This window comes from Ceratotherium simum, chromosome 6, assembly GCF_057802395.1.
Source record: "Ceratotherium simum simum isolate JZ-2026a chromosome 6, ASM5780239v1, whole genome shotgun sequence".
NCBI lineage: Eukaryota > Metazoa > Chordata > Mammalia > Perissodactyla > Rhinocerotidae > Ceratotherium > Ceratotherium simum.
The window spans coordinates 85579893-85606682 of record NC_141905.1 but is presented as its reverse complement, the minus strand read 5'-3'; the positions used below and the strand labels follow the sequence as shown (position 1 = coordinate 85606682).

Below are 26790 nucleotides of genomic sequence, written 5' to 3'. Positions count from 1 at the left end.
AGTTCTGGGACAAGTCTCAAATGTTTAGCAATGAAAATGCCACGGGCTAAAAGACCAATCTGATGTTCTACCCTGATGCCCAAGGGGCAGACACCCAACAAAGGCAGCTGATAAGGTAGCCACCATGGGGAGGTTCACACTTCGGACATCATTTCCTCACACCGAAGAGGATTCCTGAAATCAGAAGCACTTTTAGTCTAAGAACATACAGCTTCCTAAAGGAGAACTTTGTTTTCCTGTTGAAATGGAAGCAAAGGATGGAACTAGGTGGAGGAAGATGCTGCCTAAAGCTGCTTTGGCTACCAAGTGCCCCTGGTGGACACGGAAGTCAGAAGTCGACTCCTGGACAAATGCTCAGTTCCCTTTGGACAGGGTACGAACTTCTGAATCTGTTGCTGGTTTTGAGACAACGCTGGGGAGGTGGGGAGCCCTGGAACCACATGTCATAGGGTCACTCAGCTGAGAGAGCTGCCGACCCACACATATCATGCAGCAGATCAACTTGCCAAGAGGCCAGGAAATCCTAGAGTGGGTGGATGGCAAGACTGAGTGCGGAGGGGCCGGTGCTGATCAGAGAGCCAAGGAAGGGAAAGCTCAGACACTTTTAACAAATCATAATCTGCACTTTGTATTTTGGAAGGATATGAGCCTGTGGGCTTGACCCTCAACTATCTCCTTCCACATGGCCTCCACTGCTTTGATGAACACCATGTTTAATATCCATTCAGACTGATATGAACGAGTCAATACTTCTTACTTAGGATTCTGAGGCAATAAGGAGTTGCAGACTTCCTGTAATTAAGTCTCTATCCCATTCATATTATTCTAATAATGACCCTTCTCCTTGATCACACCATTGACATTTGCCCAAGCAGATCATGCCATTCAGAGTTGACCATATCCAATGATGGTGCGATGGAGAACATGGACAACAAAATTGGTTTAGTAGGTAGCAAATGGAAGCTTTTCTATTCTCCATCCTGATAAATCAATCGTTGACTATATTTGGCATTACTCGGATAGGGAGAAACAGTCCATGCACCCAAAACGCATTTGATCACACCAGGAACAACCATAAGCATTTATGCCCAGATGCAATAGTGCCACAAAGGGAACACCCCCTAAAAGAGTGGGCCAGCCAGGGCAAAATAACTGACCCACTGACTTTAAAATAATTCATAGCAGAGTCAAAGTATTTCAAACAAGGTAATGCATTTAAGAAATACAGCTTCCTCGATGCCCACTTCCTAGAACACGCACTAGAGGTAAGCATGGACACCACAGCAGACCATGCGCTACCTACCCACATGCTGCAGCCACCCCAAAAGCTCTTAGATTTCCTTCTCTCAACTTCTTTAGGGAACTTAACACCATTAAGTTGATTAAGTAGAACACAAAAAGGAGATGGTGTTTCTTTCTCTAAGCACTAGAACATCAAGACCATGGAATGTTGCCTGGACCTCCAAAGGCAAAAAATTATGTGATGACGACACTTTTTTTTACCAAAAGCGCAATCCAGAAAAGCTCCTTTTCAGCAGTTTTCCCCACAGCAGATCAATTTAAGAAGCAATTAGCATCAATGCAGCTATGTGCCACTGTGCTCCCTAACAGTTGTCGCGTGTGTGCCACTGAGTTACGGCAAGGCCCCTTCAAAGGAAGGACAAGTCGGAGAAAGGAAAGAATGTGGAAATTGTGTTCTCAACAATACATTTCAGGATACTGAACAGCTTAGCCAGATTTTAGATGCAAAAGAAAGAAAAAATGATGTAACAAAAAGTGTGATACGAGCCTGTTCAAGCAAGTTAAGGCATAAAATTCAAATATAACACGCTAACCACATGGCCTTCTTTCTCTAGAAGACAGTGTTTCTCTAATAATTAAGTCCCACACATTTTTTTCTAGCTAGGTAACTACACAGCAAAAATAATTTTTAAAAAGTTTTGTACTCACCAAGGGAAAACGAAGGCTATAGTCTGAAAAAGAAAGAAAAAAAAGAAAGATTTAGTTTTCTGCTTAACAGGTGTTAGTTGCCACTTCTTTCTCTACAGTACTAATGGAATGTGCCCATTTTGGCTTCATTGTTCGGGGTCTTCTTGAGGCCTTTTTATCTAGATGACAATAACTTCTTTTTGTTGCAATCATCAGCTTTCAAATGTGTCCTGCCCCAAACTCTCCTGTAATCTCTGGCTGTCAGTTGATGGTGGGGCTGACCTAGATCTGCAGTGCTTGGTGTCTAGCCCCCAAGGTGTTCCATCAGTCAGTTGCTCCTTCTGTACCTACAAAGCCCCCTCCCCGTGAAGTGGTCCCCTCAGCCCATCATTCCCAGAGACAGCCTCTTAAAACTGCTTGGGTGACCCGCGACCCCAGTTTTCCAGCTTAATCATTATCCAGCTTGCTCATTCCCCATCAATTTAGTTCTCACGTTCTTTTTGTCTTTAACAGCTTTATTGAGATACAATTTACATACCAAAGTCCACCTGTTTAAAATGTACAATTCCATGGTTTTTTAGCAGAATCACAGAGTTTTGCAACCATCACCATAATCTAATTTTAGAACATTTTCATCATCCCAAAAGAAACTCCATGCCCATTCTCATTAGCTCTGCAGTCCCTCCTCTCCCCACCCCTTGGCCCCTGGCAACCAGTAATCTACTTTCTGTCTATGAATTTGCCTGTTCTGGACATTTCACATAAATGGGATCCTACAATATGTGACCTTTTGCAACTAGCTGCTTTCACTTAGTATAATGTTTTTGAGGTTCATCCATGTTGTAGCATTGCCAATATGTCATTCCTTTTTATGGACAAATACTGCTCCATTATATGGATATGCCACTTCTTGTCTACCCATTGCTTAGTTAGCAGACATGACCGTCTTGTTCTCGTGTGAGTGGCCAGTAAGGCAGCCTCACACTAGAGCTGTTAGCCTGCATCTACCTGCGGCTGGAGACCATGCTCAGTTGTCATCGCACATCTGCACTGCTAGAGGGTGGAATCATGTTCTGATCATCACTATTGTTAAATAGCTAATGCAGTACATGGTATTTTGCACCAAAATAGATTACTTCTTTTCTTAGTTGTGGCCAGGCGAGATATTCTAAACCAAAGACAATAGTCTACAGCACACAATTATAAAAAGTTGTTGCACTAATTAAAAAGCTCACTTGTGAAGTAAGTTTGAAGCCAAAAAAGTAGGAGAAATAGTTCTTCTAATATTTAAGAATTTTAAATCTACTTAGGCAAATCTACAGCTAACATTATTCTTAATGGTGGAAGACTGAATGCTTCCCCCTCCAAAACTAGGAAGAAGGCAAGGATGTCCACTCTCACCACTCATATTTAACACTGTACTGGAGGTCCTACTCAATGCAATAAGGCAACAAAAAGAAATGAAAGACAAAAAAATTGGAAAGGAAAAAATAAGACTTTATTCTCATAAGATATGATTATCTACACAGAAAATTCCAAAGAATCTACAAAAAAGTAACTGAGGATCAATCTGAGTAACACACACAGTCAGAGTCCCACAGTGCAGAGGAGCCCAGTATAACTCAAAGCAAATGGCAGGAAATTGAGGGGGACATTGAGTGTTGGGCAAGAGGTGATCATCAGAGGTATGGAGAACTACTTTTTTTGTAGGAATAACTTATTACAAGAGTCCACGCCTTCCAATCCCAGAAGAACTTGGGAAAATGCTGGAAAGAATGACTTGTGGTGTTTGCCTGGGACCAAGCATGGGGAGAAGCCAGGAGTAGAAGGCACCTCCAATATTTCAGAAGGATTAATAGAAACGCTCAAAGCTACCTTCCAATGTAATGTTGAGTCTTTTTAACATAAAATAAAACCCACTGATATGCAGAAGCACATCCTATGCAGAAGCAGGGCTGCAGGCTTGAGTCAAACCAAACTAAAAACCACCAGGAAAAAAGCCAGTCGGGAGTAGAAGCCGGTGGGCACTCTGTCAACGGCTGGTTAAATACATGAATAAGCATAACTGACCAAACCCTAATCAAACACAGATAATAATTTTGAATTAAACTTTGAACTCATTTTTTTTAAACAAAGCAAGAATGCATGGAACAGCGGGCTCTACAAATAGACCACATATTGTATTGGTTTGGAGCTCACACATGTTAGCATGAAACTACAACTATCAGTTTCTCTAAGGACAGAATTAGAGCAACCAGAAGATCCTCTAAAGTCTACCTTTATCGCGTGATAAAGTCCCTGATGGAGATGGGTACTGCAATACTGAGCAAAACCTTCAAAAAGGTGAAATAAGCACATTACCAAAATGGGGATGAGGGAGGTTGGTTCCCAGGGACGATCCATTCCTCTCAGGAGGGGGTTTGTCACCGAGGAGATTGCACAGCACAGTGACACAACTGGAGAGGTTCCTGGTCTTATCTGCAATGGCATCGTCCCCCAGAAAAAGGAAGGAGAGAAGCTACTAGATGTATTGGGCCTGTCAAGTGCCTCGGTGGCCACTTACAGTATCTTTCCCACAGCCCACAGCCAATCCTAGGGGCCAGAGGAGTCCTATTTTAAGGATGAGAAGACAGGCTTGGTGAGCTCCTTGACCAGCGTCTCTCAGAGCAAGGGAGCAGGACAGCAGGGATGCTAGCTCAGCGTTGCTGAGACCATGCTTGGCGGGTGCACAGGGGAAGCCAGCCCATGCTGTAGTTGACTTTTGTTTGCTCGGTTTCTTCTTTCTGTGTCTCCATCCCCCCCAGGGAAGCTGTAATTACTTCAGAGACTGCCTTCCTTTTCTTTACATTCCTGGTGTCTGGGGCACTGCCTGCCAGCAGGAGGGCTCACGAAGCACATTCTGTTCAGGGTGACATGGATACAAGAGAATTCCAAAAAATCCCTTCTAACTCTAGAAAGAGCTGCACTGTGGTCTATGTGCCAGAAAGATCTGGAAAAGCCCAAGCTGGCCACATGCCTCCTGTGGGGAGAAGCAGGTCTGCAGGAGTGGCTTGGCTCACAGAGGCCTGGAGCAGCCTGACCGTGGAGGTGTGGCAGGCTGTCCCCAGACCACACAGGCGCAGCCACTCTGCTTCCAGGGAGCAGAGATGGGAAGGACACCCAGCTCGACCAACCCTGGGAAAGAGGCGGTGTGAGGACATGGAACAGGGGAAATCCACCCTGGGGTGGGAGGAGAGGCGGGCAAGGTCAGGCGGGCTGCAGGCCAGCAGGAAGTGGTGGCCGGGCTGCAGGGTTTGGTCCCGATCCTCACAAGATATGGAAGACCCAGAGACGTTATTGTGCATCCAAACTTGCAAAGAAGAAACTAAAACTACAGCACTCAGAATCAACCCATTGGAACTGTTCTATTTAAAGAAAAAATTATAATTATTTCTGACTTGTCAAGTTCTGAGATGGACAGAACTAGGCAATCTTTCCAAACTCAGACAAAAATAAAATGTCTCTTACATGCACCCTTGGCCTGAAGCATCATAAACATTCGAGTGGGTGGAATGGATGTTGCTGACGGTGTATCTACAAGCTATCTTTTTTAAATGGGAAGCAGCATTTAAAAAATTTTGCACATTTACATTTTACTTTAAAATGTTTACATATGTATATACACATATAGTATATCTAAAGTGTGAACTTTTTATGACAGGTTAAAATTTTATAAAGCAAGGGCACACAAACAAAAATCCAAATCATGCAATTAAACACCATGGACTCTGGATTCTGGCCTTGAAGCTATCTTCCCAGGAGTGATCTGACCCCAGAGCGAAGCTCCTCTATCCTGGCTGCATTCTCTTGGGTTCCCACGCTCCCCAAAAGACACTGAGTTGTCCTGATCAATTGGTCAGAGCACTTGGAATAGCAAGACGTGTCATTCACTCTCAGTCATGGCAACACTCAAGTATGATGACTAGGATGATTAACTTAGATGGATTGTCCAAAGAGCAGGAAAAACACCACACACGAGAAAACAACAGACACCCCATCTCATTCACTAAATGCAGTGGATGAAACCTCGGCAATGGTCCACGGGCTGCCTCAGCACTTTGTCAGGGAACAAGGTCACTCTGCTTTCAGGAGGTAATTCAAGGGATCAGGGAGAGTGCAAAACGCTTCTGAATCATCTGGGCTTCAGATTCTCACTGATCTAATCCTCTGCTAAGTCTCACAGTTTCCTTGTTTACCTTCTAGGCATCAGCAAAGCTAATTTCCGTATTTTCTAATGCATGGAAGAAAGGCTGGAAGGAGCCACTGAACTCACTGGGGGAGGGAAACCTCCCTAAATGATGAGGAGTTTGGTAGACTCTTATTCTGCCCAAGCCACAGCAAGCCACCTACAAATGGTGGGGAGGAGAGGGATCCTTAAATCAATATTGCTAAGGCTGGAAAAAAGACCATTTTCTCAACCACTCATTTTGTCAATCTATGAGCGCCAAGCTGGCTTTCCAAACATTTGGCAACTTTTAAGAATTACTCATGGGCAGCTGCTCAGCAAAGATCCATGTGCACCCCTGCCTGCTTCTCGAGAGTGTTTTCTGGAGCACATTCCCCAGCCCCCAAAGGACACGTAACAGCACCTCTCTAATTACCTGTGGTTGAGGATCCCCTCTTTGGACTAGGAAACTACGTAGATTAGCAAAGCACATGACTCCATTTTTGCAAGTACAAATGGCTGTTGGCTTCCATACTTCCACTTCTGTCTATGCCACCACCATCACCATGGAATTTAGGAACACAGGATTTTGATTCTCTGTGCTCCCTTCCGAGGTGCAGGGGTGCTCTCCCAGCCCCAGAGGGGAGGGTGGCCTCCCCTGCACTCTCCTCCCGCAGGCCATCTGCCCAGGTTTAGAACAGGCACGATGCCAGCACAAACCCAGCATGAGCAAGGTGCAAGGTGAGGGGGTCCCTGGCCTCGTCCTCCTGTGCCCAACTAGGGTGTTATTCATTCCCATGCCCACATCTTGGCATTTCTCAGATAGTGACAGTTAGTGACTGTCACCTTTTAAAAAGTCTTCACCTCAGGAGTGGCTTCTTTGGGGAGGCTCTAGTGCTTGAGGCAGGGATGGTGTGAACAGCCACACAAGAAAAGATCCTTGGAGAAAGCATCTGCCCTGAGGACAGGTACCCTGCCAAGTGCTTTCTTAGCCAGACATCCCGCTAAGCACTTACAGGGATCATGGAATCCTCCCAGTGCTCCAATGAAGAGTCTGTTTTAGACCAGCTTTGCAGATGGGAAGACTGAGAGAGAAAAAGTAACTTGCCAGAGGCATGCCTCTGCCAGGCAGTGCAGTGGGTCTCCAGGGCACAAATAAAACTCCAGGCTGGAGTTCCCAGGGAATGGAACTGGCTGCCCTAAGTACTTAGAAGACAAAGGGCCCTCTACCTGGCCTGTGTTTACCTGGTCTGTGAGGTTCACCTGGGCTGTGGGGTTTTCCTGCACTGTGGGGTTTTCCTGGGCCGTGGAGTCTGCCTGGGCTGTGGGGTTCACCTGGGCTGTGGAGTTTACCTGTGCCGTGGGGTTCACCTGGGTTGTGGGGTTTTCCTGGGCTGTGGGGTTCACCCGGGCTATGGGGTTTGTGCATGTCCCCAGGTCAACCTATAGCTGGGTGGCTCACCCAGGGCTATGAGCCTGGTGCCCATAGCACACTCAGCTCAGCTTCTGCTGGAGGTTATCAGGCCCTGAAGGCAAGAGGAATGCACGTCTACGGGATCCACAGCTCGCCCTCGGATCCCTCCCTTCCTTCCTTCTCACTCATCACCCATCTAGCCAGCATTCCATGGCAGGCTTGACTGTCCTCGTGTGTGCACGTGTCCACGTGTTACCTCAGTGACTCTCGTTCTCTCTAATCGTGCAGAGCCAGGACTTGGAGCCCTGCAAGGAGACTCTGAGCATCAAGAGACAGGTGAGGAGATTCAGAGGACAGAGACAGGACTCCTGAAGTGCACCTGTTCCCACATGTAAGGTACATGCTCCCCACGCCCCACCCCACCCAGCCCACCCAGGAGGAACCCAAAGGACTAAAGTGGGCCGAGTCCCAGCAAATTGCAGCCTCTGGGCCCTTGGCTCCCCCGTACACTCACTCCCACCCAAGTTCAAAATCCAGTCCTGACATGGGGGATCCAGCTTCCTGTCTGCCTTGTCTCTGCCTTGGAAAATGCCCAGGGCCCCTGACTCTGCTAATGTTGGGGGGGGGTGCAGATTTCACATTTTCCCTCAAAAACTTCCATGAGGGGAAAATGTGGCTATTGTTGGAAATGTACCAGAACTGTCAAAAATAGGTAATCCCTGCTATATAAATGATGGTTCTACCTGGTCTGTAATAGTGTAGAATGAAAACTTATTGTAGATCAAGAAAACCCAGGAGCCCTGTGGCTTGTCAGCAGGTGATGTTTCTCCAGTTATCCCGCCTCCTTGGAGGTCCACTTCTTCATAATGGAGTCATCTATGAGCCTGCCCCTCCTCACGCTTGCTTTTAGTTACACACCTGTGACCGAGCCTGCTTCACTTTGTCACACTCTTCTTACAAAACAGGGTCCCACCTTGAACTCTGGCCCCACAGACCTCTCACTTCCTGGGTGCTGGCTTTTGTCCCCCTCATCCCAGCCCATCTGACTGGAGTAAACCGAGTCACGCTCACCCATGTCCCAAGACCGCACTGGCCAATTCCCTTTCCCACCCCCGTGGGCCCCAGGGTCCTGTGTAGAGAATGGGCACCTCTCTCGGGGAAACCTAGGCTCCTCCTGCTGGGTTAGGACTTGCCACCTAAAAACACCACACAACAGCATCGTTCTCCAGTTTGCAGAAAAATAAAGTCAGTAGTTAAAATTGATCACTGCTTTTTCTCCACTACTGTTTGTTTGCTGGTAGGTACTACGTGGCATAAAAGGACGGGAATACAAATTAACCATTAATGGAACAACTGGGGACCAGCTGACCACAGCTGGTTTCTCAGTCTGTTTTTGTAGACTCACTGGCTTGCAGATATAATTTTATAATGTATACACAGGCCATGTTTTTTTTGTTTTTTTTTTATAATTTTATTTATTTTTCCCCCAAAGCCCCAGTAGATAGTTGTATGTCATAGTTGCACATCCCTCTAGTTGCTGTATGTGGGACACGGCCTCAGCATGGCCAGAGAGAAGCGGTGTGTTGGTGCACGCCCGGGATCCGAACCCCGGGCCGCCAGCATCGGAGTGCGCACACTCAACCGCTAAGCCACGGGGCCAGCCCCCAGGCCATGTTTTTCCTACTAAAATTGGAGAGAAATATCCCATGTGTTAGAGTAGAGTCTGGCCCAGGGGAGGTGTCCACAGCCCCTTGCTGAACAGATAAATGAATCTCCTGGTGCTCCGGAGTGCCAAAGAACACTGTGATGCCAAACCTGCTGCTGCCTAACCAAGCCTGAGGACCTTCTCACATTCCAGATGATTCCCTAAAATCGACTTACCCTCGAGGTTGGCGCTAGGGGTCAGGTATAACATGGCACCAGTAGAGTACGAAGGGGTCCTAGTGACAACCCCTGAACACACCTAGATGTCTCCACCAATTGGGTGAGGCAGGGGAGAAGGTGGGGCAGAGAACCAACTCAGGGTGGGAGTGAGTCCTCACCCGAGAACCTCCTCATCTGCATGCCCGCTGCCTTCTTGCTTGCCTGTGCCAGAGCGTTGATCACACTTTACCTGACACTGTGTTCTCCTAGCTCAGGCAGGGTGGATGGGGCCGGCAGGGAAGCATTCCTTGAGAGCAGGGCCTATTTTACTCCTCCCATTGGGCTCAGACTATGAAAGGTACTCAGGACGGGCTTGCTGGGTGCCTGATGCTAATGGTAACTGAACACTCTAAATTTGATTCAAAAGATGTTTTTCTTGGTCTAATTAACGTTCAGTGAACCTCAGAGAAAATGGTTTATCTCTAATATTCAGACAGTAAACCAGTGTCTGTAGGTGTTATTTTCTAGAGTGCAAATTTGAAATGTTCCCGCCTTGCACCAGGTGGCTCCAGGCCTGTGACCAGGCTGCTCACCGTGTGTGTGAAGGGCTTGTTAGTGATCACCGTCATACTCAACTGTAAATGGCAGCGAGCTGCTGAGGCTCAGGGCAAAGCGATGTTCCCCAGAGCAGAGTAACGGATGAGCCATGGCATCAAATCAGGAGGATCATTATTCCCGTGGACCCAGAATGGAAGGAAACTTATAACGTGCTTCTTAATTTAAATATATCAATTGTTGCCGTTAATTAAAATGCTGGTTACCACCAATCCTGTACAAATGGCAAAGCGACAAGTAAGATGTGCCACTTCACTAGCATTTACAAATGCAATTTTATCATTACATAGTAATAACTACTGTTAGAGAATAAAGGAAATAGAGCTTTTGCTGATCAGACTGGCCTGGATAAGAAGAGCAGAATGCCTGGTAAACAACTCTCCAGATTGCTTTACAGAGCTTGCAAGTTCCCAGGGAAGAGCCTCAGGACAAGGAGAGGCCGCAAGTGACCAACACACGGTTCACGGACACCCTCCGACTCTGGGGGTCCCCTTCCTACTCTGATGCCAAATTCCACTTTCAGCAGCACTCCCCGAAAGCCACAGCATGCTTCTTCTCAATGGTGTCAGGGCAGGAATTTGCTGGAGGTCCCTCGCCCACACGACACGGTATTTTATCTTCCTCCAGACACACCTCAGTCTTCCCCACTTCATCACCTTCCTCACGCTGCTGCCTGACCCAGAAAGCCTCACATCTCACCCACATCCGCCAGGTGCTACTCAAGTCCCGATCTAGCCTGACATCTTGTCCGAGCCCTCCAGGCTCCTCTGACTTTATCCCTCCTGGCGCTCCCGAGACAGAAAGCTGTCCCCAGCCGCTCCTTCCACCTGTCTGTGTCTTCTTTCTCCAACTGCACCTTCAGAACAACATAATAGAGCAGGATGATGGGTTAAGATTAGACCATGTCTGCCTCCATCTCAGCTGCCCTACGACGTGGACAGGCACAACCCACATTTTACAGATGACAAAAGCAAAGCGCAGACACTCACCCTAAGATACAGTCGGTGGCTAGTTCAGTGCTTTCTGAATAGAAATCCTGTCATCTGTAACTTGAACTTTATTATACAAACAGTTCTGTGCACAGACCGACAACTCAGAAAACACTAGTGGATGAATGAATAAATGCGCTACACCAGTGGTTACCATTCATTCAGCATCTACTGTGGGCTAGTGCTGTGCCACGTGCTGAGGATTTAGAGAGTAACAATAAATACGTGGACAGAAGCTCTAGGTTTCTACCCTAAAGGAAGTCCAAAAGTCAGGCTTTTAAACAGATCGTTGAAACCTAGGGCTGAGCACTATGACGGCGGTGAGCCCAGGGGCTATGAAAGATGGAATCAGCAACACCTAACCCGGGCTTGGCCAGAGTCAGGGCATCTTTCTCAAGAACCAGATTCCCAGACAGACGACATGAACAAAGGTGAGGAAGCTGGGTGTGCATGGAACATTCTAGAAATGCCAAATAATTTGAATCCTAGCTTTGACCTTGGAACAAGTCACTTAACCTTTTAGACCCTTAGTTTCCTCACCTGTGAAATAGGGATAATAATCCTTGCCTTGCTGGGTTAATAAATGAGATAATCCACATAAAGGACCCAGTTCTGAGCTCAGAAGTCTGCAGGCCTGGACATCCCTTTCTGCTCTCTGCAAAGAAGGTCACCACGGTGGCTGCAGAGAGGAGGAAGACTGGGAGTGGACTGACTGAGCGTGGGTAGTGGATCCATGAGCAATAAAGAGGCCATTTTGTCGGTCCAGGGGAGGGATGGGGAGGTGCGCCTGAGGGCAGTGGCAGTAGGGACAGAGTTGAGGGTAGGCGGCTATTTAAAGATCAAGGCAGCTGAGCACACTGGCCCTGGGGAAGGTCTGTGAAAAGGAAGGAAGGGGAAGGAAAAAACCAAGGGTGACCTCTGGCCTGACGTGGGGGCTGGGTAGTAGGTTTGTCATTGCTCAACGTGAGTCCTAGTCTCAGAGTCGGCAAGAAGTGACTTGTATGAATATCCCCCACAGACACACAGAGGAGGACGTCACTGACAGCCTAGGAAAATACATTAGCATCATAAGAAAAGGAGAAAAACCGTTCTGAAAATGGCACAATCCGCTTTCAGGAAAGTGGTACCCGGAGCAGAGAAGTTTGTTAGCTATTTCTAAGAAAGACTTTGAAAACTAGGAAACCAGATAACTGAAAGATCTGCTAATCAACCAGTTATTTTGTCCAAAAAACCCTCAAATATTTTGGTTTAATGACTTCATCCCACCTAACTGGCTGATCTGACCCATCTAAACTAGTTCATTACTAAGAATCCATGTAAAATGCACAGAGAAGAGGCTAGCTTTAAAACAAGAGAGGTGGTGGAGAATATCCTGATATGCTGGTAGAGGTGTATCATCTTAAGGAGGAAAAGCTAAATGTCTCTATTGAACATAAAGTTCATAAGGAAAGGTGAGCTTTTGGGGAATTCACGCATCACTGAGCTATTAACAAAAACGTCTCTGGGCTTGATATGCGCTGCTGAGGACGAGCACCTTTTTCTCCCCCTGCCCACTGAGAAAGTTCTGTGAACTTGTAATGAATCCCTCCTCCACACATAAGAACACTGCAGCATTCATCTGAAAACAGAAACGGCATTATAGCACAAGTATGCAGCGCTCCACTCCGGAACAATACACTGCAACGCAAGCGCGATGTCTGCCCGGCATTCTGTTGTCCACCTATAAAGGTCACGCTTCCTCCTCTACCGGGAGGCAGTGCACCCATCAGTCTCAGCGAAAATTGTTGTTTTCTTTACAACTTAAGGAATCACCTTAAAATGTCCAGATTTGAGCTGCTCTGACAATCTGTCTAGTCCCAGGCATTCGGGTGAATGAGGAGGTGTCAGAGGCTGGAGGCAGAGGGGGCTGGCGTGTGTCTGCACGTACTGCATGCACCCCGGGGCCCTCACCGCCTCACACACGGCTGGTGGTCTGTCCTGTAATCCACGTCTGAGGGAGGGAGGAAGACACTGTGTGTATGCTTCCTAAGCCAGACCTGCCCACTGCACAGTGGAACCTGGGTGACCTTTCTAGCTGGTGACCTTGGGCAGGCCTCGAATCCTCTCTGTACTTCAGTGGCCTCCACACATGAGGTCACTGACAGCTTCAGATGATGATCTAATGACACAGTCTTGGGTGACTGAGTTGTAAACTGTGAAGCGGAGAGGGCAAGGGGGTGAGAATGCAAGGGGCAGCTCTGCTAGAGGCAGAAAGGCCACTGCTTGCCCCCTGGGGGTGGTGGTGGGGGGACCACGTGCACAGGGATCAGGGTGGCACTGATGATCTGTCAGGCACAGTGCTGGACACTGTCCATATAGGGGCCCATCTAATCCTCACAATGACCTTGAAGCAAGTCCCTCGAGGTCACATGGTCAATAAGAGGTCAAGCCTGAAACCAAATTCCACTAGGTCCCTGCTCTGGGCCACTGTACAATAATGCCCCCCACGTTAGGAACATCCCCATGCTTTGGTGCCCAGACCAGGAGTCACTTCCTGGGAGACAAGCTGCGTGCGGAGGAGCAGTCCCCAGGCTACGGCAGAGGAAGTGGTCGTGACCCAGCCGACCAGAGGAAGGACACTCGCAGTGACACTCCCTCCCCTATATTGCCCCTGTGGTCAAGAAGCACCATTTCCTTAAAAAGCCAACAGTTTATCTGACGTGTCAAGGCTGAGGACACCGAAATACCATCTTCCCCCCAACCTCAAACTCAGATCCAAGATTCAGGAGCAAATTCAAAGAAAGTTTTCTGAAACAGTAAAAGCTCTGGAAGTTGAATGTGGGGAAAACTGCACGGTGTTCAAGGCCATGCCTGAATTTGACAGGAGGCCTCAGAGAAACGGAAACCTCTCACGGTCCCCTGGCCATCCCAGCAGGTGTCCCCTACTGGCCTGCACAAGCCACCCACCCTCCTGGCCCGTATATTTGGCCAGTGGAGAGTTAAGAGTCTCATTCAAGAGCCGCCAAGTTTCTAACAAACCTGCTTCCCTTTAAACTAAACTGGAAATCACGTGCTCTTGAGATCCCCCAAGAAGCACCTTGTGAGGTAGAAGCTCTCAGCGCAGGACTGGTTGTGGGCTTGACCTCCTCACCCAGGCACTCCTTCTATCAGAGAACTGAAGTGCATCGTAACCATGACAACAGCGAGGCCAGGGCTACCATGCACAGGCTCTCGTACCCATGGCAGCCCCGTGTGTCAAACACCAGACAGGCATCATCTCGCCAAACCCTCCCTGCCTTACAGAGGAAGAAACAGAAGCTCTGAGAACATGCGTGACATCCCTAAATTTCACGTCACACCTCGTCCTCAACCCAAGTCTATCACTGTAAGACTGTCCTGACAGTTCCCTGATCCCTCATCCTGGGCTGGACTCCCTGTGCCCACAGGGTCCTTCTGTAGGTGGACTTCTGTGGGGTGTGAGCATCTGGAATGACCATTTGTGTAAACGCGCCCATCTCAGCGAGTACCACGTCAGCATGGGGTGTACACACGGTGAATGAAACTCACAACTTGTGTCATATTAAGACTCTTCGTAATATTTCATTCAGTGTGACTTTCGGGCAGGCCCTCTGCATGTGACAAAGGACACAGAGATCTTTGTTGCTTGTGTCAGACAGGAAGCCCTCCATGGTTCTGTCACAGATATGGGACAGGATAATGACTCCAGCTGATTTTGCTACGTCAATTAATTTTAATGACATAGAAGCCTATCTACTCAACCACTAGCCCCAGATAAATTTCACCTGGGGGATGATTTATTTTAAAAATGACTAATCATTCGAAACAGTCATAATTAAAATGAAATGGTCTTTCTCCAGTAAAAGATTCCTATGACATGAATAGAAATATCATCCACCTAAAATCTTCAACAAGGGAAAAATATCAGGCTAGCTCATTCATGAATGCAGCTGTAATTAGTGTCCATTAGTAGGATTAATGAAAGAATAGTCAAGCTTCAGAGTTTAGAATAATAAATAGAGCTTTGTAGGAGGCTCACAGGCATCGCTCCATCTGTGGCTGTAGCATGTAATCGGTTGACCAGCAGATATTTATCAAATGCCTACTATGTTGGAGGCATTTCCTTAGGTGCTTTGGGCTACACACAAAAGTACAACAGATGAGTTATCAACAGTGGAGAGGGGAAGGTCCTCTCTCTGGGGACAGGCAACGAGGGAGGAGAGATTAGCCGCCACAAAGGACAGACATCTGGTCTAGAGAGCAGGAGAAGGGCCTTCCAGGAGTGGAGCTCAGATTCCCACTAATTTTGCAAACACAGACCTTTCATCTGCAAAGCTGTGGTTATGCTGATAGCGCCCCTTACTGCCCTTCCATTGCACTGGTGAGCTCTGGGATCCAGGGTGCTCTTGGTGCCATGTAGCAGTTCAGTTCCTGAAGGCCCTTGGGTGACAGGTTCCCCAAGAACCTCTTTGTGAAGTGGCCCCCTCCCTTTCTCAGCTCCCTCACCTCTGCCTCTCCCAGTCCAGAGTCTGCATGTGTGTGAGGTGGACTCCCAGGCCAGTGGAGGGCCAGGAAACATTTTGGCTACATGCTAATCTTTTTTATTTTTTGGTGAGGAAGATTGGCTGTAAGCTAACATCTGTTGCCAATCCTCCTCTTTTTGCTTGAGGAAGATTGTCCCTGAGCTAACATCCGTGCCAATCTTCCTCTATTCTGTATATGGGACACCACCATAGCATGGCTTGATGAGCGGTGTGTAGGTCCTCACCTGGGATCTGAACCCAGGAACCTTGGGCAGCTGAAGTGGAGCACATGAACTTAACCACTACACCACCAGGCTGGCCTCAGCACACTATTCTTTATTTATATGTGTGTGTGTGTGTGTGTGTTTAAGTTCCTCTACAAAAAAACAAATAACTCAACTGAAATGTTTTCAACATTCAGCTTGAAGCTGCAAACGAATCCAAATTTTGGAGTTTCCAGGCAGGAGGAGAGAAGGAGACATCCATGCCTCCCTATCACAGGCATCCCTGCAAGGCTCCTGACCCTAGATCCCGATGTCCATGAACCCTTGGAATAAAGCCTCACACTCGTGAACCAGCGCACTTTCACAAAGCACTGATGATGTGTGTCAACAGCCCACTCAGTTCTTGACTAACCGGAGTATAACTTCATGGCAGAAAAGGCTCCCGGTCTGATCCTTTCCTTTATAGATGCTGATGTCAAGAACGCACGCAGCACTTTTATGTATGTATCTCCTTCATCCTCACAGCGACCTGCAAAGGTGCGAGAGCTTCTGTATGTCCCCTACACACAGCAGCAGCGTGGAGCACTGAGTGAACAAAGAATTCCCTCCTGTTACTCCAGACTTTGTGCCCTTTTCCTTTATGTTATTATTATAAGATGTCCACTAAAAAAGGTGGTGAAAGAAATGAAGAAACAGAACATAGTGGATCCTAACACCAAGGCATTAGGTTTCCATACTTAATTTAGTACTACATCCTCAGGTTAGTATTTTTTAATTAAAGGATTAATACATGCTATGGAGATAGAAAGATGATTTCTCCATCTTCTGGAGGAAAAAAATCATTGTAGCAAACCCTACCAACTGAATTACTCAGGCTTTCAAAGTAAAGTTGTCTTAGAATCTAGCACCAGGAAAGTGTTTATATTTCCTGAAAAACTGGGAACATTCTTGTAATCAGACTAGAACAATATAAGGCATTGTGTTTTCATTTTTGCCTTGTCAGCCAGGAAGCTTAGGACCGAATTTCAGGCACATTTGAAATCACATCTTATCTCCAGGGAAAGGGAGCTGGCATTTATCGAGTGCCTACTTGTGCAAGGCGCTGCCACAAAATATTTTTAATTGAATGCTTGCAACCACTCAGTTATTATTATTCCAACTCCACAGAGTAGAAACTGGAGTTAAAGAGGAAGAAGTCAGGAGCTCGGTCATTGGGCCAGCATGCGGTGAAGTCAGCCTCCAAACTCCAATCCACCTAAATTATGACCTGTTCTGACACAATGCAGCCTCCCTTCCCTAAGCTGCCCCAAACGCTTCTTGGAGGTAAAGTACACAGATTACCAAGACACAACAGTGGTAATGCCGGCCTGCAGGACAGAAACGCTGGAAGCTTCCCGCCCTGGACACTGACCAGCAGCTCCCAGGATGTTAGAGGCGGGACCCACGGATGGCTGGGATGGGCAAGTGTTTTGTTGAGCAGACCCTGGGGCAGGAAGGGGACTGTCTGTTGAGACAGCTGTGCCTTCACTGGACATCAGGTCTCCTCTGGTGGCTGCCATGTAGGACGACTTCTGAATGCCACCTCCTCCTCAGCCCCCAAACCTAACAGTGGCTTCCTCTCTTCATTGTCCCAACTTGTTTACTGGAGCCCACAGTGCAGATGATTTCAGCATTCAGAAAACCTCCCAACAACACAGACACCAAACTACTCTGCTGAATTCACAGTTATGCCGAATTTTAAATGTTGGATTTATCCAGCAACGATGTCTTCCTATATACACAACTCACGGTGCCATTGGCGAGTATGGCCTTTGAGGTCTGACTGCCAAGACCTCTGTGACCTACATGGGGACACACGTGCATCCATAAGAGCAAACTGGGATGCATTCAAAGCCAAGTCATGAGACTCACTGAAAATCTACACAGTGCCTTGCACATCGTCAGTGTTCAAGAAACATTAGAAAAAGACTTTACACACTCTATGATTCCATTTATATAAAGTTTAAAAGCAGATAAAGCAACTGTCTGACGTTAGAAGTGGGGAGGGTGGTTTCCCCTGGCAGGGCGGGGTGAAGGACTGGGAGAGGGCACCAGGATGCTGGAGTGGGGCTGGTCACGTGGATTCCTTCATCTGGACGCTGGTCACACAGCTCGCTCACTTCCTGAAAATCCAAGGTTCCCTGCACTTATGAACCGTGTACACTTTTCTGTATGGATGTTTCAACTTGATCTACTATTTTGGATCATTGCTGGTATTGCTTTTTACCCTGTAAAAATAAGCAACAAATTAACTAATTTGTCTAAAAAAATCAATTTACAATTATGGTCAACTGAGAAATGTTCCCTCATCACCTGCTCCTCACACGATAGGGGACGGATGACCGTGAGCATGGAGACAGTGAACGACCAAAGGGAACGGTACTTCTGGCCTGCCTTTACCCTGGAGTGTTCCTTTGTTTGCCATCCAAAGCCTGATTTCTTGTAGAACAAGCTTATTTACCTTTAGGCATGAACTTTATTTGAAAATAATTTTCTGATTTTTACCATATTTTTTTTCAACAGGAACTGGGAATCTCCGATTTGCATGTAAATCTTTTTCAGGTGTGGGTCAGACGAAGGACCCTGAGCCTTCAGTTGTGGGGGACTGCCTCTTACAGCCGTGATCGGGGTGCTGTGGTCAAAGCACGGGGTTTGGGGTCTGACGAGAATTGGGGTTCCTGCTGGCAGAGGAGCCTGGGCAGGTTACCTCACCTTTCTGAGCCGCGGGATTTGCATTTACAACCTGAGGGAAGTCCACCTCTATCCAGGGTAGTGTGGGGGGGTGGTGACTGACTTGTCCCGCTTTGCCCCAGACTTTCCCAGTTTTACACTGAAAATCCTGCAGGCCGGTGAACCCCTCATTCCACGGGTGGTGGTGTGGGATGTGCAAGGTAGCATCCATAACGCCCCTTCTACGGTGTCTGGCATGGATAACGCATACTCAGTGCTTAATAAATACTGACTTTTCACCATGACCATGACCACTGCTTTCTCCAAAAAGTTTCCCCCTGTATGTATTCTGGCTGTAATATCTGTCAGTATATTACACTGAGAAACCTCCCATACTCCTCTCTCTCCTTCAGTCTCCTGACCCACTTTAAACATAAATGATGGGTAACTTTCCAGCAATTCCTACCAGAACATGAGTGTCCAGAGGGCTCAACACACCTGCTGAGGGGAGCGGACGCCGCCCAGAGGCAGCAAACCCACTGACCCAGGACTCAGCGTCTGGCCTCCCAAGCTTCCACTCCTCCTGTTAAAATGAGGATAAAATGCCTGCCCGCTTCGTAGGGTTGTTGGATGTAGAGTGAAGATGCAGTGGGCCTGCTCTTGCCATGCTCACTGCCCTGTGAGCATGGGAGTCGTCGGCACTGCACTCAGCCAGGGGCGCCTGCAGACCACCCTGGGACCAGTGACTCTGCAGAGGCTCTTGGGGCCAGGAACCTCGGCTCTAAGGCTGGGAGGAGGGCAGTGAAGGCACAGGGGCCAGTGCAGAAAGAGGGAGACCACAGCGTCCAGGGGTGTGGCCCCTTGCCGTGAATTCAGCGTCCCCTGTCCTATACGGGACAAGGTGAGAGATGGCCGGATCCTGAGCCAGCCAAGGTCTGAATGCTCGGCAGTGGGTGCTGGGCAGAGATAGGGTTTCTGGGCTCCGACCCTCACTGCATCCCAGGAGGGGTCGCTTCGCTTAGCTCAAATTAACCTAGTTTGATCCCCTAATGTCTAGCCATTAAAATACATTTATATTCATGCTTTAATATAAACTGTAAGAGGAATACAAAATGAAATTGTGTATGTATTTCTGTTTTAATATAAACTGCAAAAGGAATAGAAAGGGAAATCCAGACTTCTCCCTAATTTAGGGAAATGTAAACACTTCTGATTAGGAGCCAGCTCTGACCTTCTACTGTAAAACCCGGGAAGGAATTGAAAAAACATAGTTTACAACAGAAAAACCCCCAAACTCCCAGCAGAGTGGACGTACCCCTTCCACGCTTCTTTCACATTTCCATAGGGATGTACATCAATTTAAGTACTTAAAATAGCCACAGAACAGGAAAAAAGAGGGCGCTCTCTTAGTTACCATGGGAATTTCTAATTGAAGCACTTCTTTTGTCTTCTAAAGATCCTTGCCATTCTCGTGACATTTAGAATGATACAATTAAAGCAGCCAGCATCTATTTCCTGCCATTCGATGATGATAAAAATATCATTATGGAAGTTCAAGTTAAAGAAGCTTCTTAAGACGTAAAACCCGCTTATTGTAGTAGCGACACACTTATTAAGGAAATCCAGCTTGCACCGAATTTCACAAGTCGAGTGCAGGACCTTCAAAGGGTTCTGAGAAATTGGGAAAAGAGACGTTTAAAGCCTAAATGCGTTCATGGCATTTCAGTGGGAGAATACATGAACGACTGGCTGGGCTGGCCCCTGTCATTCGCCCAGACTGTGGTTTCCCCATGCGATCCAGGGGACTCTCCAACCTTCCAGCAAAATGCCAACATCTAGGAGATTGCTGATGGGCCTGTGTTCTGAAAATTATACAACTGACCGTGAGTGCTTATTGAAAATGAAACTCTCCACAGCATCACTGGTGCAGAGAGCTTTTTTTTTTAAATCACTACCTGATCAGAGTTTGCATTCCCCAAAGTAACATTTCTGAATGTTACCAACCTGTATCTTAGCAAGAAAGATTAATTGCCATGTAATGCGAGCGTCTTGGAATATGAAAGGAATGGCTGAGGCACTTAAGTTTATTGAAAAAGAAGTAAATCTTTCCCTTAAAACTGAGAATTGTCCACAGTTAGCCAAAGGCTAAAAAACACGGGATTAAGAACTTCATTAATTCTCAGAGATGGCTAGAAGCATCATCTATAAAAATATACTCCTAACAGTTTAAATTTAATAAAGGAAAAGGATACTGTGCCAGCTGGGAGTGGGCAATGGCCTGCAATTACACTGAGTTCCACTTCAGATACAATCAGCTTCGCAAGGAGTGGTCTGGGCAGGACAGAGGCTGGACAACACTATGAGGAAGATGTTAAAACCTAGGGGCCAGCGCCAACTCTGATGCTTTTGCTTTAAGAAAGTAAAACTGAACACTTTTACCAAAGGATGAAAAGTAAGAGAGATCAAAGGCATGGAGCCTGGTTTCTCCTCCAAGAGAGAGAAGAGAGGCCAGGCAGCTCTCGAGACAGTGCTGGTGCTGGAGATGCTGCCTCGGCCCAAGCAGACCCTCCCTTCTTCCTCTGCGCAGAGGTCCCGGCGCCCAGGCCCTGGGCTTTCCCAGAGGCGAACCTGAGCCATGCTCAGCACGGGGCCGGCAGCCTCAGACTGCTGGAGACCACCCCCAGCCCAGCGGCTTCCGCACCTGCACACACACGCTGCCCCCCAGGTGAGGCAGGAGGAGACTCAGCTGCGCTCATTCCAGACTGCACCTCTCCAGGATGGAAACGCTGTCCTCGTCCACTTTGGATTTGTCAATTCGGTTTTGTCACACAAGCGGTGAAAAGAGGACCCTTAGTTATCAAGGACAAAGTACACTCATTCATAAAACATTTCATGAGCACGTGCCACGTGCTGGGCTCTCAAGATACCATGACGGGCCAACGCAGAAGCCCCTCTGGCTCTCACGCAGCTCACAGGTGGTAGGGGAGACAGACGTCAAGCACATGTTCACATTAATGAACACGGTTCTCTGAGAAGATGCAATCTGACCCAGACTAGCAGTCAGGGAGGGCTTCCTATAGGAAGCAGCATTGGCTGAGAGCTGAAGGAGAAGTGGGAGTTAATTAATGCAAGAGTGCTGGGAGAGCATTCCAGACATCTCTGCCGGCCAGTGTGCGTGCGCAGTGTGGAGAATGGGCCCACACCACAGGCCTTTGGTAGTGTCTGCTCACCCCAGCCCCTGTTAGACAGGAGAAAGACCCTGGAGTATTGTGGGTTACCTGCATTTTCACATGCCTCCGTGGGCCTAGCTGCCATCTCAATGGCTGTCCTCCACAGACTCCCTTCATCAGATGCACATCCTTCCTCCGGCCTCAGCCAATGTTTCTCAGCCCGTGACCCCACAGTCGAGGTCTCTAGACACAGATTTCCACTTCCACATAGGAGTCTGAAGGCCCCCCAACGGGATATATCCAAAGACCCCAACCCAGCTCCTCTCCCAGGCCCTGGTTCTGTGGATGGCAAGACCCCTTCCTCCCCACCTAGGCGCTGCCTTAGCCAGGGTTTCTCTGCTTCGACACTACTGACATTTTGGACCAGAAAATCCTTTGTCATGCGGGATCCATCCTGTGCACCGTAGAATGCTCAGCAGCATCCTTGGACCCAACCCACTAAATGCCAGGAACATCCCCCACCCCAGCCATGACAATCAAACTTGTCTTCAGGTTTTGCAAATGTCCTGAGGCAAACCACCCCCAGCCCCCGGGCTGAGAACTACTACCTTAGGCTGTCGTCCTCCCAGTCCGCACACTGCATCCTCAGCTGCAGCCCACCGACCGAGCGGCCAATGAGAATGCCTTTTCCTTGACCGCTTCTGCTCTCAGTTCCGCTCCTGCTACTTTTGTCTGGATTCAGTCAAAGGCATCACCATTTTCAATTCATCCTTCTAGCACTCACCACAAGCCCTAGTACATAATTCATGTTTAATAAATGTTTGTTTGTGTGATGAATGGACTCCTGTAGTAGCGTCCCAAATAATCTCCAAGCCTCATCTCCTCTTGGCCAATTGCTATCTTTTAAGATGCAGAGCTGATCGTGCCATGACCTTGCTCTAAAACATTCTATGGCTCCCCACTGACATCTCAGGTCAGCAGGCTGGCAAACTACTTTTCCAAACCATCTCTGACTCATCCCCATGTTTACCCTGAGCTGACCTTAAACTGAAATGAATTACTGCTTTTTCACAAATACATCTTATCTTTTCCCAGTGGTAAATACTTGAGATCCCAGAGAAAGCTTGGGCAGTGGCCTGGCACATATTAATGGAGGGATGGATGGAAGGATGGGAGGGTGTTTGGTGACTCTCTAGGGTAAAGCTTTGATGTCCTTGTGTGGGCCATGAAGATAAGTCTTAACCTGTGGGACTTAACCTGTGGGACCCCCGTTCTCAGCAGCCAGGTAAAGGAAACACTTGCCAAGAGCACTTGCTCTGCCTGAATCTATGAAGTGGTCCAGCACAGACTCTCACAGAGGCTTGACTCCAGAGATCAGACTGCAGGAAAAAAAAAATCAACCTTCTTAATAACCAACATTAGTCTCTAAGCGACAGTGATGTGAGCAATCAGAGGGCTTCTCGGGGACAGGGCTTCGTTCCTTCTCCCCTTACAAATGTGAGGAGCCTCACTCTGAGCACAGCTCCGTACGCTACTGGGCACCGGAGTAGGTAGGGGTCCCAGAGAAGGAGCCTGCTCTGTCCGCCCCACGGCACCCAAGGCTGTGCCTTGAACAGGGCCTGTGCCCTGTGAACACTGAAAGTTGTAATTTGACTGCAGCAGATTAAAAATGCACGGGTCTAGTTTTGACAGTGAACTAACCAGCAGTACTCAGACGACACGGGAAAGTGGAAGTGCTGGTGCAGACCCGCCTGCAGGCTCGCCAGTCCCCAGCCCTGCAGACCCCGAGCATCAGGGCCCCCTCCGTCGGCCCCTCCCCTCCAGGTAAAGGGGCCCTCTGTTTCACCGGGAGTGGGTCTGTGCCCAGGGGAGCAGAGCAGTTGCAGGCCGTGGACGCAGCAGTGGCCCTGGGCTCACTGTCCAGCAAGCTGAGCCCCCGGGAACAAGCTACCTCACCTTTGGGCCTGGGCTCCCTCACCTGTCTCGTGGTGCCCTGACAGTTACAAGAGAGGACATGTGTGACCTGGCATGGTGCCCACACTCCATAGGTGTCAGCCTTCCTGCAGGTGCAGGGAGCTGTTCCTGGGGGCTGCCTTCCCCATTAGCGGTCGGAGCCACGTGCCCTGGGTGGTCAGACCTCCCTTAACCCCTAGGCCCTGGCAAGGAGGAAGGACTGAGCATTTACTGCGTTTCCCTCCCGTTACCTAGAAACTAAAAAAAAAAAAGAATAAATGCTTATTGTTCAATGAAATTAAAACAACCCGGTAATACATGAAGGAAAATTGAAAGTCTCTCCCGCCCCCCCAGAACGAGCATCTCCTGAGTGATTATTGTATGCCAGGCATCGTACAAGTCACACGTCATGCCTTCTTTCCCTCGCTCACTCACTCATTCATTCATTCATTCATTCCACAGGTACCTGCCAAGTACCCACAGTGTGCCTGGACCTGCTGTGCCTGGGGTCAGAGTGTGAGCAAGACAGTCCAGGCCCTGCTCACTGTTGCTCACAGTCAGGAATAATTACATTAACACACAAATAGATATACATGACTACCAAGCGCAGTGAGAGCTGGAAGGGACAGATGCTGGGCGGAGAGGGAGTCAGAGAGCTGTAAAGGCCAGCCTCCCAGGGGCCGCGCTTGCTCTCCCAGGGCCTGGAGCACTGGAGGGCACAGGCATCCCAGAGCTGAGCAAGGGGCGCAGCCTTAGTCGAGAGGCCTGTACTCTGTGCGTGCTGGCCTCAATTTGTCTCAAGTTCCAGGCCACCCCCTAGCCTCCCGGGAGAGCCCCACCCCACCCCCTCTGATCACCCCCCAATCTGATCTCTCTTGTTGCACAGTACCTAGTCCTGGGCAGAAAGAGAGGCACCTCCCTGGAGAGAGATGCCGAGGCGCTACTGGCCTTTACCAAGCCCCACTCCTCCCCCACCCAACCCGGCCCCAGAGAGAAGCCTCTAAGGAAGTATTTTCAATTCTCCATGCCGGGTGCGTTACAAACAGCTCCCCAACAAGCCAACACTGTTCTCATCTCACCTCCCGCCAACCCGGCTCCAAAAAGGGGAGACTGTCACGGAAAAGGATCTGAAAGAATTAGACTGCAGCTGGGAGACTTCGCTGAATGTCCAATCGTGTTCATTTGTGTGAGCTGAAGAAAGTGCTTACATGCCCCGGAGAAGGCCACAGACATGCTGGGCACGTGGGGGAGAGCGAGCTCCCTCTGAAACCCTCAGCTCTGCCTGGAGAAGCCAATTCATTGGCATCATCTGAATGCGTGCTAACAGCAAAGATGAGGGGCAAGTGGGAACCACTTGTTTCTGCATAAGAAAAAGTCTCACATTTGGGGGCTAAGGAAGCTAAATGCTCATCAATTCACGCAAGGTTTGGGAGAGGGCAAATTTATACATTGATTGAGTTAGGGGTCCAAAGATGACTTGGACCCGCTCCAAGCTCCAGGGGCCACAAAGCTATGTTTATGAAAAGATGTGTGTGTGTACGTGTGACCCCAGGAGTTCAGGGTCAGAGGGGACCAGGTGAAGTGTGGGGTGGGACCAGACCTCAAAGGAGCTGGAGGCAGAAGAGCAAGAAAGAATCCCATGAGGCCTAAGTGTGAAAGGCAAAGAAGTTATCCAAGGGCCCAAGCACAGGAGAAGTTGATAAAGGACCTTTTAAAGGAGCAGATAAGAAGCCTTGGCTCTCAGCCAAAAGAGGAGGCTTTCCTGGATGGGCTTTTCCTTGAACTGTTCTCTCTCTTGCTGGAACCCACTTCAGCGCTGGCTTCCTACGTGTCTGCTCCATGCAGAGCATGGTGTAGGTGCCGCAGACCGTGGGGGAGAAAGTCCACTCTTCACGTCCAGCCCGCCTCGCCCTTCCAAGTCCACTTCAGGTGCCACCATCTGACCCAGGTGCCGGCAGGCCACCAAGCCTGCACCTGCCTGCTTCCCGACAGGCTTCTGCTATTCACTCCCTTCCCCTGATCTCTGCTCCCTTTCCATCTTCTATAGTAATCATCTTCCCCCGTCCCAGCTTCCCAAGCAGGGTGCGCTCCCTGTGAGAACAGGCACTAACTTTCGTGTCTGCATCCCTGCAGCACTGAGAGACTCTCACTACATGGCCCCCGAATGAATTAACAAGGACAAGGGCTCCTATTGGTGGCCTGCCAAGCCTGATGCTAGAAGCTTTATAACAGCATCTCATTCATCCTCACAAGCAGCCTGCAAGGTTGGTATTATTATTATTATTTGCATTTTACAATTGAGAGAAAGGAGGATTAAAGAGATAAGGAGACCATCCTGAGTCTCCCAGCTGTCAAGTGGCTGAGCCAGGGTCACAACCGTGTGGGTCTGAGTGGATAGCCACGCCCTATACCACTCTGGAGAAAGTGCTTAAGGCCATTTGAAAAGTTTGTGGTTTAAACACAAATACCTTCCCAGCAATGGACTTATGTTCTAATTTGCTTAGTAATCACTTCCTTTGCAAATTCAGGAAGTTGGCCTTCCATAAAGCTTATTTCATTGATTATTACAAAATATAAACTAATGGAGTCTAATTAATTGGAAATGTGCAGTTACACTTTAAAAACAAAAAAAAAGTAAGTAATCCAAGGAAAAGCACAGGAAGGCATAAGAAATGCATATGCTGTCATCTTGAGGCAGGGTTTACTCCTGGTAGACTGGTTCAGTAGGTGGCTATTGAATGAATGAGTGAATGAATGAATATGCAAATAAATGAGTGAATGAGTGAGTGAAGGCACGAACTGAGCAGACTTTCAGGACATCCACGCACTGCCTTTCTCCACTCCCCTCAAGTCCCAACCTGTAGTTAACCTGGATAAATAGAGGAACAGGCAAGTTGAGTAGGACTATATCTATTAAAGAAATTGAGTCAATAATTAATAACCTTACAAAACAGAAAGCACCAGGCACAGATGGGTCACTGGTGAATCAAACATTGAAGGGAGAAATTACACCAACCCTCTACAATCTCTTGCAAAAGGTAGAAGGAGAGAAAACACTTCGTAATTCATTCCATGAGGTCAGCATATTACCCTAATACCAAAATCAGACAAAGACATTGCAAGAAAAGACAACTACAGACCAATATCCCTCATGGACCTAGAAACAAAAGTCCTCAGCAGAATATTAGCAAATTGAATCC

The 26790-nt window shown here is 48.1% G+C and overlaps 1 protein-coding gene across 5 annotated transcripts in view; it reads right to left on the bottom strand.

The window, feature by feature from the left end:
* The window catches only part of PTPRE (protein tyrosine phosphatase receptor type E), a 172743-nt gene that overhangs the window by 106062 nt on the left and 39891 nt on the right, over nucleotides 1–26790 (bottom strand). For all 5 annotated transcript variants that reach the window (XM_087432857.1, XM_004438868.3, XM_087432853.1 and 2 more), the window contains exon 2: nucleotides 1951–1973. The gene's annotated coding sequence lies outside the window, so the exon portion shown is untranslated. The remainder of the gene's footprint in view (nucleotides 1–1950; nucleotides 1974–26790) is intronic.